The sequence below is a fragment of the Oratosquilla oratoria genome, chromosome 22 (assembly GCF_046742065.1).
Source record: "Oratosquilla oratoria isolate Oo_2021 chromosome 22, ASM4674206v1, whole genome shotgun sequence".
NCBI classification, from domain to species: Eukaryota; Metazoa; Arthropoda; class Malacostraca; order Stomatopoda; family Squillidae; genus Oratosquilla; species Oratosquilla oratoria.
In genome coordinates this window covers 20,372,333-20,383,642 of record NC_134798.1, presented here as the reverse complement: position 1 = coordinate 20,383,642, position 11,310 = coordinate 20,372,333, and the positions used below count along the sequence as shown (strand labels likewise).

The following is an 11,310-nucleotide window of genomic DNA, read 5'->3' as shown; positions in this document are numbered from 1 at the left end:
CCACTGAGGGACTCGTCACAAACTTCCAATACTACAATCCTAGAATTTCTAATCTTGTGAGGAAGAAGCAGCAGCTTCCATATCACTAAATTAGTTCATAAATTGTGCTTTAGTCTCATGAGTCTTTCCAAATGTTATATGCCATGTTTTCAAATGATCTATTCTTAAAACTGCAAGTCAATTTTGCCAATTTGCTAATGTTCAATTTTTTTTTCGCTTCCTTTGAACCAAATGTTTCGTTTTTAGTTATTTAGAAAAATGTCTCTGGAATGTACTATTATTTGTTTGACTGGCTTTCATTACTAAAATTTAATACGAACAGAAATCTGTTTTCCTGAACAATGCTAAGAAATAAATGCAATAATCATTTCACATGAACAAAAGAGGGAGTGGGGGCGTGCGGGTTTACTGGAAGCAACAAGGGGGGCGTCAGGGAAGATAGTTTGGGAACCACTGCTCTATCCCAACGTGTAAATTTGGCAAACTCACTCCATGCCACTGTCTTATTTTTTAAGTTTTCCCATTGTTTATGCAACGAGAAAAATACACTAGATAACAAGAGTGTGGAAAAAACACAAACACTTGCGCTATAATCCTGGGAAAATTTATACAGATTTTTTTTCTACACGTGTAAATTGCTCTAAGTCTACGTTGTACTGGAAATCATATCGTACAACAACATACGTAACATATATCCACGAAAAAATGAATAAAAATGATGCAGAAGGTATAAGAAGATAAGTCAACAGTATAAATATAAACAAGAGTTAAATCCCCACCACGTGGGGCAGTAGACATTTAAACTTTTAAATTAAAAAATAAAATAAAATAAAATAAAATAAAATTAAATTAAATAAAATGAATAAAATTCTAGCGTCTGGCAGAGTGGTGCATGATGTCCCCACATCCCTCACGATGTCACATGCTGATTAAAAAAAAAAAAAAAAAAAAAAAAAAAAAAAAAAAAATATATATATATATATATATATATATATATATATATATATATATATATATATATATATATATATATATATATATATATATATATATATTTCCAACTGAAAAAATTATTTTCGTCGACCCTTGAGCAATGCAAGGTGGGAGTGTCGGATTGATAGTGTTAAAGCTATTCGTTATCAGATTGGAGAAATACTTGTATATGATGCACTTGTGGAAATATCAGAGATAACAGATGAGCCCAAGGTAAAAGCAGAGGCTGAATCTTTAGTAAACCAGCTAAAATACTACAAATTTTTAGTTCTTTGATAATTTGGTATGAAGTACTTTTTAAAGTTAACTATGTAAGCAAGGAACTACAAGGGGAAACAAAGGTCGTTGATGAAGGCTTGGAACCATTTGAAAAAAAAATATAGAGAGGAAGGTTTTAATGATGCTCTAGTAGGTGCAAATGAATTGGCTGAAGCTGTTGAATTACCACTGGATGTTTTTATATGAGACAAAAGATAATCCTTTAGATGATCCAAAAAGAAACACAGAATTCAGTGCTTCAACTAAGTGTTAGACCAAGCTATTCAGTCCATGGAGTGTAGGTTTGAACAACTTAAAAGCCATGTAAAATTATTTGGGTTTCTAAATAACTTTCCAAGTATACAGAAGGCAGAAATAAGGACACACAACAGACCTTAAAGCAGCATTAACAGACACCACAATAAAACAGAACACTGATGGAGAGGTAGTTATTGAAAAAACAACAACAACTAAAGACGTTGATGGTTATCTGTTGGCTGAAGAACTCGAAGCTCTGAAAACTTTCCTTCCCCCCAATATCATTTAGCCTCATGCTATGTTTGAATACTTAGTTGTAAACAATCGATTTACATCATTTCCTAATGTTTTCATTGCTTTGAGGATTTACTTAACAATGCCTGTAACAGTCGCATCATGTGAAAGAAGTTTTTCAAAACTAAAACTGATTAAAGCATACTTACGGTCAACAATTTCACAAGAGAAACTAAACAATAAGGCAATGCTATCTATAGAAAATGACATTGCTAAAACCATTGACCTTGAAAATATCTTGAAAGATTTTGCAAATAAAAAAGCAAGAAAAGTATTTTTCTAAAAGACCTGGGTATATGCAGTTTGTCTGTAATTGCCTTTGTATAAAAAATATAAAATTTTCATATTGTCTTTCAATTTTTTTGTATATTAATCATTTATTTTCTTTTAAAGACGAGCATACTACACAGAATGTAAACATACATACATTTCTACTTTTGTAGAGTAGGGGTCCCGCCATCCGTTTTCTAATTGGACCCCACGTTTCGTGGCACCGGCCATGCCAAAAATAATCGTCTCAAACTGTCAGGAAATATATATCATTTGGAAGTAGGTAGAAACAACTTCGCCGACCGTGTAATTAATTAATTGAATAACTTCCTGCAGTGGCAATACAATGTAGTTCAGTTTGAAGCTTTAAGGTATGTTTTAAACACCTAAGCAATATGCTGTCATGCCTGCTTACTTAGTTACTTAGTAGAATTGAGGGTCTTCCTCATATCTGTGGTGGTCCACCGCTACTTCCATCCCGAGAGTCTTCTTTTTGTAAGTCAGTCTGGTTTGGTATGGATTTTGAGGCTGCCCTGCAGTGAGCTGTGTACCCAGGTACAGTAGATCGTCTGGCAGTGTCTTAAAATTGTTTAGATGTATCTTAAACTTGAGGACAAGGCATTTCTTGATCTCTCTAACATGTTTTGGGAGCGTGTTGAAAATTCTGAGGCCATTGTAAGAAAAACTAGAGGCCAAAAGGGTCTTGATTCTTTCTGGAGCAGATGTAGGTAGGGATTTCTTCTCACACATGCGACCGTTTCTTCTGCTCTGTGTCTCTTGCAGAGACAGTGTAGTTGGGTCAGCCATCTGCTTCTCCAGTACCTTCCACACATATATGGCCCAATATCTCTCTCTTCTCCTTTGCTGTGAATACAGGCCTATTTTTAAGCGATCCCAATAATTCAGGCTTTGCGTACCTGTGATTTGCCTGGTGAAGTGTCTTTGGACAGACTCCAGTTCTTGTATCTCCTCCCTTTTTGTGTGGTGACCAGATTTGACTACAATAGTTGAGTATTGGTTGTATGAGGGCCTTCCAAAGTGTTAACATTTAGTGTTCTTCCCTTGACTTGAAGGTCCCAAGAACCCATCCAGCCCTTTGCCTGGTTTTACTAGTAGTATTGATGTGGTGGCATCTTCATTGAGGTGAATTTCTAGGCACTTGATCACAGGATTCGAGGATATAGTTTTGCCTCCCCTAGTGTGTAATGTGGTGGAGCTTTTTAAGTTGAAGTTGGTGCCACATTGCAGTATTTCAAATCTGTCCTCGTATGAACTGCATGTTGTTGATTTCAGCCCACTCTGAGACTTTGTCGAGGTTGGGTTGCAATTCCTGGATGTCGGCCTCGTCGTTGATTCTATGGCTGAGGGTGGTGTCATCCGCAAAGGATGACAGGAACGAATTGTCCACAGATTGTCTTATGTCGTTCATCAGGACCAGGAAAAGCAGTGGACCCAGCATCGAGCCCTGTGGAACACCACTGTTGACTTCTCTGATTTGTGGCCGTCAACAGCTACCACCTGCGTTCTTGCTCTAACAAGGATGTGAAGCTATATTCCGATATTTCCCTTAATTTCCAAGGCCTTCAGCTTGTGTGTGAGGATGTCATGATCGACTCTGTCGAAGGCCTTAGCAAAATCAAGGTACACAACATCAATCATAGTGGTTTAATAAGTTGGACAGACATGATCTCCCTTTACGAAATCCATGCTGAAATTTGCTTATTAGTTGGTGTTTTTCTAGGTACGTGATGATATTATTTCTCAGTATCTTCTAAAAAAAAAAAAAAAAAATACGACATGGGAAGTCAGTGCTACTGTTCTGTAGTTTTTGGCCAGATTCCTTTTCCCCTCCTTTGTCAATCGGTGATAGTATAGCTTATTTCAGTGTCATATTTTGTCATTGAACTTCGAATCGTTTGTTTGTTTGCGCGTCATACTCTGTCTGTCTGGCTACGTCGTTTGTTTTGGTTGTGCGTCATACTGGGTGAACTGTAGAGAAAGCTGACTAGCTACGTCGTCGCATTCTGTCTGGGACCGGTTAGAGAAACAGTCGTGACTCTCCTCGTAAGTTGCTTCCTTCCCTTACTTGTTCAATTATGTGGTCTACTCATATGATGAGTCCTATATGTTCATTATATATGTATATATAGTGTAAACTATATATTGTAATGTATTTCCAGGTGTTCTAGTTGATTAAAGCTTGGGAGTAGCTACCAAGTCTTATTATTATGACATTCAGTCTACTAGGTATTATTCCCGTATCAAGGGACAGTCTCCAAATTTTCTGAAGATGGAGTGCTAGGGCCTCTTTGCATTTAGTAAGAATGATGACAGGCACACCATCTGAGTTTACTCTGAATTCGCTAATTGCCTTCAGCACGTCAACCTTGGTAAATTGTATACCGCTGAGTTTTGGGCCCCTATTGCTTTGTATTGAGAAGAATTCTTGGGGATTATTCACAATACTTGCATTTCTTGGTTGTAAAAACACTGTTGAATATTGTGGTGACAAGATATTGCAGGTTTCCTGGGAGCTTGCTGACATGTTGCCATTTTCTTTTTGAAGTGGTCCAACTTTGGTTTTTGCTTTTGAATTTTTTTTTACAATAACTGTAAAAATACTTGGGATTTATTTTAATGTTCCTTATTGCTTGACCTTTTTCTTTGTTTCTCTGCTCCTCATGAGATACTTTGATTTCTCTCTCAATTGTGACAACTTTATCATAAGTGTATGTTTGCGGTTTTCATTTGTCGCTTTCTTTATTTGTTGAGAGAAGTTCTTCGTGTCATCAGTATTTTCCGGTCCTTTCGTATGTTGCTTTTTCGGGATGTTTGTAGTCTTCTCTCTGGTATTTTGTTTTGTTAAAAGTTATGGGTATGTAAACGCTTAGAAAAGCACTCTGTTTATTGTTCTTCAAAGGCACAATGCACATGACACAAATAAGTTTATGTTCAGACAATAATACACACATCAACCTTTCCACACCGTGGCTCCACCATGACTAACCTGCAATGGCGTAGCATCTCCCTTAGTGCGGGAAATCTCTCAGGCCTAGCAACTGAACTTTGTTATACATGCAAATTAAGTACAGATTATACAATAAATCAAATGACAAAATTCTTATTATACATTGCATTGTACATTAAATAAAAAACAACACAAGATGCACAATAACAAATATTTATATTTCAACAAATTCTACTGCTGGTGACCTCCTCCATTCAGATGCATTCCAAGACTGCAATGATTATTTTCAATACATTGAGAAATTCAAACGTACCTTTGCAGAGCACGACAGCCTAGGTTCCCTCACCCCTCTTTACAACCTTGCTCTTAAACACAACTTTCCTCCTTGTATGCGAAAAGAGAGAGCTTTAAAACTCGCATCTGGCCTTAAGCCAGAACTGCGACCAGCTCTCACATCTTCCAACTGGCTTGACACTGATAACAAACTCTCACTTGACAATGTTGTTTCCATCATTTCGTATTTTCGATTTCTTTCTCTTCTACATCCTGACACCTTAGCCAAAACTTCGTCAGTGACGTTCACTCCGGGTATGACCCTAACGGATTTCTTTCACAAATTTCATGATTCACCCAAGATACAGAATGACATTGCGGCTCAGTAAGTGCCTATCACCAACACCACCTTCGCTACTGCTCATATTTCCAGATCTTCGTCTCGTTCTAAACACACTTCTCGCGCTAGATCCAACTCCCGTCCTAGACGAAGATCATCCTCCCGTAGCCCTGTCATATGCTATTTCTATCAGAAACCTGGACACTATGCCCACCGTTGCTATCTCCGTCTTGCCACTCCTCCTGATAAACACTGCCCTATTCATGGCCTTTGTTTTCACTCTGCTGCTGAGTGTCGCGTTTTGAACACCACCCATTCCAATACTCCCTTCCCTCCCTATCAAACTTCCACTTCCCGTTCTTCTTCTCCTAAATGACTATCTGCCTCTGCTCCTCTCAAGACTTCCCCTCCTAGAATTCATGTCCTATCCCCACAACCCACCCCCTTGCCTTCCCTTCCAGTTTGTACTCTTTCTAACTCTAACAAGTGGTCGCATGCCATTTCCATTCCTGCTACTATCCATAACATCCCTATATCTCTCTTCATAGATACTGGTTCCCCTGTAAATATTATATATTCGAGCTTTCTCAAACTCCGCTTCTCCTATAAGCGTGTCACCTTCTTGGAACCTTCCGACTTACTAACGAAGTTGGTGCTCCATTTCCAGTTCTAGGTAAAATTCATCTTCAGATCCGCCTTAATGATCAAAGCCCCGAGATTCAAGCTCCCCTTTATGTCGCAGATGTACAGTTTCCTGCAAATGTGGTTCTAGGTCTACACACCATGCAGCAATATGGCATTATCGTCTACTCCCCATATCATGGGATTGCTTATGGTAGTCATTTCATTCCTGCCCTACCTTTGGCGCCTACCCCTAAACCCCTTCCTACAATTCCTGGATCTGAGCAATTCCCCTCCCTTCAACAGAACATGCCATTTGTTTCTCTTCCCACTATTGCTGCTCCTCCTTCTTCTACCCCTGATCATGTTCAGTCATCTCCAAAGGATATTCCCTCCTCCCTGCCTGCTCTAGATTCCACTTCACAGGACACTGTACAACCTTCGTCTGAACCTTCAGATCATACTTCCCTCCCTCCTTCCAGTGAACCTGCCTTGACCAAATCTTCCAACCGTACGAAGCGAATGCGTTCTTCTCGCATGTCCAAAGCTAGGAAACGGAATACCAAATGCCCCCCCCCTTCTCTAGACTTCTCCCCAACAGAGCAAATTTTATCTCTTCCCTTAGATGAATTGGTAATTACCTCCTTCCCTGTCTCCACTGTGCTTTCCACCATGTGTCGTCTTACTCATGCAGTGTTAACCAGACCTGTGACTCTATCACCACATGAGTATTGCAAATGCAGCCTCGCATTTTCCGAGCTCAGGAATGTGATGTTCTCTGAATGCCAGAATCCACCCGTGTCAATGGCATATCACTAAATTCAGCCTTATGTATTACCACCAAGAAAGGTCATACTTCTTTTCTAGTTGCCAATGACACTAATGCTCCCCTCCATCTCAAAATTGGTACAAACTTATGTGATTTTCTAGTGTACCCTTCAAAAGTAAAAGTCATCGATGACCAAAATTCTTCCTTGCCTGTTTGTACCATTATCTCCGATGTGTCTCATGCACAGGTTCCTATTGACATATCCCACTTCAGTTCCCTTGACTTCCCCGAAGCTCAAGAGGATTTAGTTTCTCTATGCAATGCTTTTCGGCATGTCATTGCCTTGCCTGGTGAATTCCTAGGTTCTACTGATCTCATTCACCATCACATTCCCCTTCAAGAAGGTTCCAATCCTTGCTACATTCCGGCTTACAGAATGCCGCACAGCAAACGTAAGATTGTGGACAAGCTCATTGCAGACATGCTTACCCAAGATATTATTGAGATCTCTATTTCTGAATGGAATTTCCCCTTGTTTGTTGTGGATTTTCGAGAACTTAACAAGATCACCATACCGGAAAGAACCCCCATCCCTGTTTTACAGGAGATTCTTCACTCTGTTGGTCAGAACAATACTGTCTTTTCAACCTTAGACCTCATGTCTGGCTACTTCCAGATTCCTCTTACCCCAGAAAGCCGAACCCTGACAGCCTTCTCAACCCTTTCTGGTCATTTTCAATTCAAATGCTTAGCTGTGGGTCTAGCCTCTGCTCCTTCTGTCTTCACAAGACTTATGCACACGGTTCTTGCTGGCTTACTTGGTGATAATGTCTTTATGTATTTGGATGTCATCATTGTAGCTTCAAAGTCAATACCAGAACACCTTCAAACCCTTCAACAGGTATTTTCTCGTCTTGCTGATGCAAACCTTAAACTCAAGTTGAGCAAATGCTCCTTCCTTAAAAAAGAGATTCGTTTTCTTGGTCATGTCCTCACTTCTCATGGCATTCTTACTGTTCCGGATAAAGTCAAAGCTGTTGCTGACTTTCCTCGTCCCACAGACGTTGAGCACCTTCGCTCCTTTCTTGGACTTTCAGGATATTACCGAAGGTACATCCAGAATTATTCTAGTATTGCAGCTCCTCTTACTACACTGCTAAAGAAGGATGTTCCTTTTCACTAGTCGTCTACCCAGGAACAAACTTTTGCAGACTTAAAGAATGCCCTTACTACTTCTCCTATCTTAGCTTTTCCTGACTATGACTTACCTTTCATTCTTTATACTGATGCTTCTTTCAAAGGTCTTGGTACTGTCCTTATGCAGGAACAAGATACACATCTTCGCCCCATCGCTTTTGCCAGCAGACTCTTCAACAAATCTGAACGTAACTATTTTGTTATTGAGATTGAAGCCGTAGCGGTTACTTATGCTTTTCGACATTTTAAAGAAATTATTCTTGGTTACCCTATCACAGTCCATATAGACCACCAGGCACTTCTTCAGCTTTTTAAAGGCAAGAACCTGTCCGGTAAACTTGCTCGCTGGTTCTTGACCATTCAAGAATTCAACCCCACCTTCTCCTATGTGCAAGGTAAAGCAAACAATGTTGCTGACGCACTTTCTCGTAATATTGCTGCTATCAATCCCCTCCCTCAGACAGTCACTCTTATTCATGCGCGTATTCAAGCAGCTCAAAGATCCGACCCCGTGTGGAAACGTGTGATATTTTCTCTCGAGTCAGGAGATACGTCAGACCTTACAGACTTACCTATCTCTTTGGAACACTTCAGACTCGTCGATGACGTTCTTTACCACGAAACACACTTTCCAACAAGGATGAACCAAACAGACTTGTACAACAACTCGTAGTTCCTTCTGACTTAGTACCTGAAGTTCTGTTCCTTTTACATGATTCTCCAATTGCTGCACATCCAGGTAAAGACAAATGCTTGACACAGGCCAGACTTCAGTACTTTTGGCTTACTATGAGAAAGTATATCCATGCACACGTAGAAGCCTGTCATTCTTGTGCTACTCATAAAGGTCATATTCACAGTAAAGTTCCCATTTTGACATATCCAACCCTTAGGCAGCCCTTTGACATGGTTGCGATAGACCTTCTCGAGTTACCACTCACTTCTAGTGGAAATCAGTACCTGTTTGTGTGTGTGGACCATTTTTCCAGATTCTGCATCTTTGAACCTGTTCCGGACAAGACAGCTAAAACAATTGCAAAGACCCTCATTGACAAGATTATTTACCCCTTCACCACTCCCAAAATCCTTCTCTCTGACAATGGAACGGAATTCAATAATGAGATTCTTTCAAATATTTGCAAATCCTTTCAAATAACAAAATGTAATATCATAGCTTACCACTCAAGTTCAAATGGCCTTGTCGAACGCCAAAACAGAAAGATTCTCAATGTTCTCAGACACCTCGTTTCCGACCTTCACCTTTCCTGGGATCACCATGTCCCTATGATTCAGTCTTGCCTTAATAGTGCCATCAATAGGTCAATATTGGAGTCGCCTCACTTTGTCATCTTTGCTTCAGACAAGCGACTTCCATATGACCTCCTTACTTCAGATATAGGCCTTATTTACAACCTTGATGATTTTGTAAAATTTTCACCTTCTAACTTCAGCACTCTCTTCAAGAGAATTACTCAATCTCTTTCTCTCGCCAAAGACGATATAGCCCGTTTTCATAATAAAAATGCGAGAGTCTAACACTGCAATAGGTGATATCGTGTATGCCCTGAACCATTCTCCCTCTTCCAAACTTTCACCTAAATTCCTTGATCCTTTCCGTGTCCTTGTCTTTGAACCTACAAATAGTCAAATTGAAACACCTAAATTCAGATTCAGAGACCATTATGCACCTAGACAACCTTAAACTCTTCTCCCGAGGTGTAGACTGCGACACTGACCCCCCGACTCCCTTGACTCCCCCTGACATAAATCCTCCCTCCCTTCCCCCTTCACCCTCACCTGTGTCCCACCCGTATATTTTTCGCAGCCGTAATAATTCTTCTTGAACCTCGTAACCGTATAGGTGCTAAAGTGTTCTCCAATTCCCTTCTTTCAAAACCTTTATTACATGTAAATTTTATACATACGTGTGTTCTTGTATATATATATATATATATATATATATATATATATATATATATATATATATATATATATATATAATGTCTTCATGTTAACCAATTGTGTCTACCTCTTTGTACTACCTTATTTCCTATGCTATTCATGTCCTTACCTTGCCATACTTGCATAATGTTCCATGTACTCTGTTCAAATTTATACATCGCTGGGGACAGCGATAGATTGCTGACCGAGCATTTATTGTATTTCCATTTCATAATTTATGGCAAAATATTCAACCTTAGGAATTAGGAAAATAATGCGTAATTGGAAGTATGTATGTTCGTATGTATGTGTAATTATCCTCGAAGTTTCCATGAAGTCGTAGTAATCGTCATTCCTGAATGCTTATTTAATTATCATTTCAATTCTTGTAATGTGAAAGTGGGATGAATGTATAATAGGATATCTTTGTACATATATCTATATTATAATATTATTTTGAGTGTCTGTTGGTTTATGTGTGAAAGGGAATAAATGGAACTAATTGGGCAAATGGAAACTTAGATTAATTTCCTGCGTGCCCAGAAAGGACGCGTCAGGCAGTCAGAGAGAGAACGTGTACTGGATCAGAATAAAACGGTGATATGTGTCCGTGTCTTAGTGCCTCCATCTCTAAATGTTGAATAAAACCATTAACATTCAACAATTACACATTTTAATCCACCAAGGCATTTACTGAATATTTAGTTAAGGTTTATTCAACAAAATAAAATACAATTTATACATACATATATACAATTTTTTTTTACAAAATTGCATGTTGAAAAGGGAGAGCGTGAAGCAAAGCTTATGGGGAATTGCTCTCCCTTTAAGGAAAGAATTATTTTTATTTTATTTTAGTTACATGTTAGTATGATACATACACACACATATACACATATATACACATATACACATATATACACATATATACATATACACACACACACATACATACACATATATGCACACACACATACACACATACACGCATACATACATATGCATATATACATCTATATATTTTTTTGCAATGAGATGCGACACGACGCCCGTTAAGGGAACCCCGGCCACGAAAACTCGAAATTTTTTGGAAAATGAACGAATTTTAGGTAAACATTTCAAAAGGTT

At 38.9% G+C, this 11,310-nt stretch overlaps 1 protein-coding gene across 1 annotated transcript in view; it reads right to left on the bottom strand.

Annotated features, from left to right (window-relative positions):
• Positions 1-11,239: 11,239 nt before the first annotated feature.
• Positions 11,240-11,310, bottom strand: part of LOC143037442 (uncharacterized) — a 414,211-nt gene continuing 414,140 nt past the window's right edge. Inside the window, exon 5 of the mRNA XM_076205671.1 lies at positions 11,240-11,310. This exon is cut by the window's right edge and continues 1,324 nt beyond it. The gene's annotated coding sequence lies outside the window, so the exon portion shown is untranslated.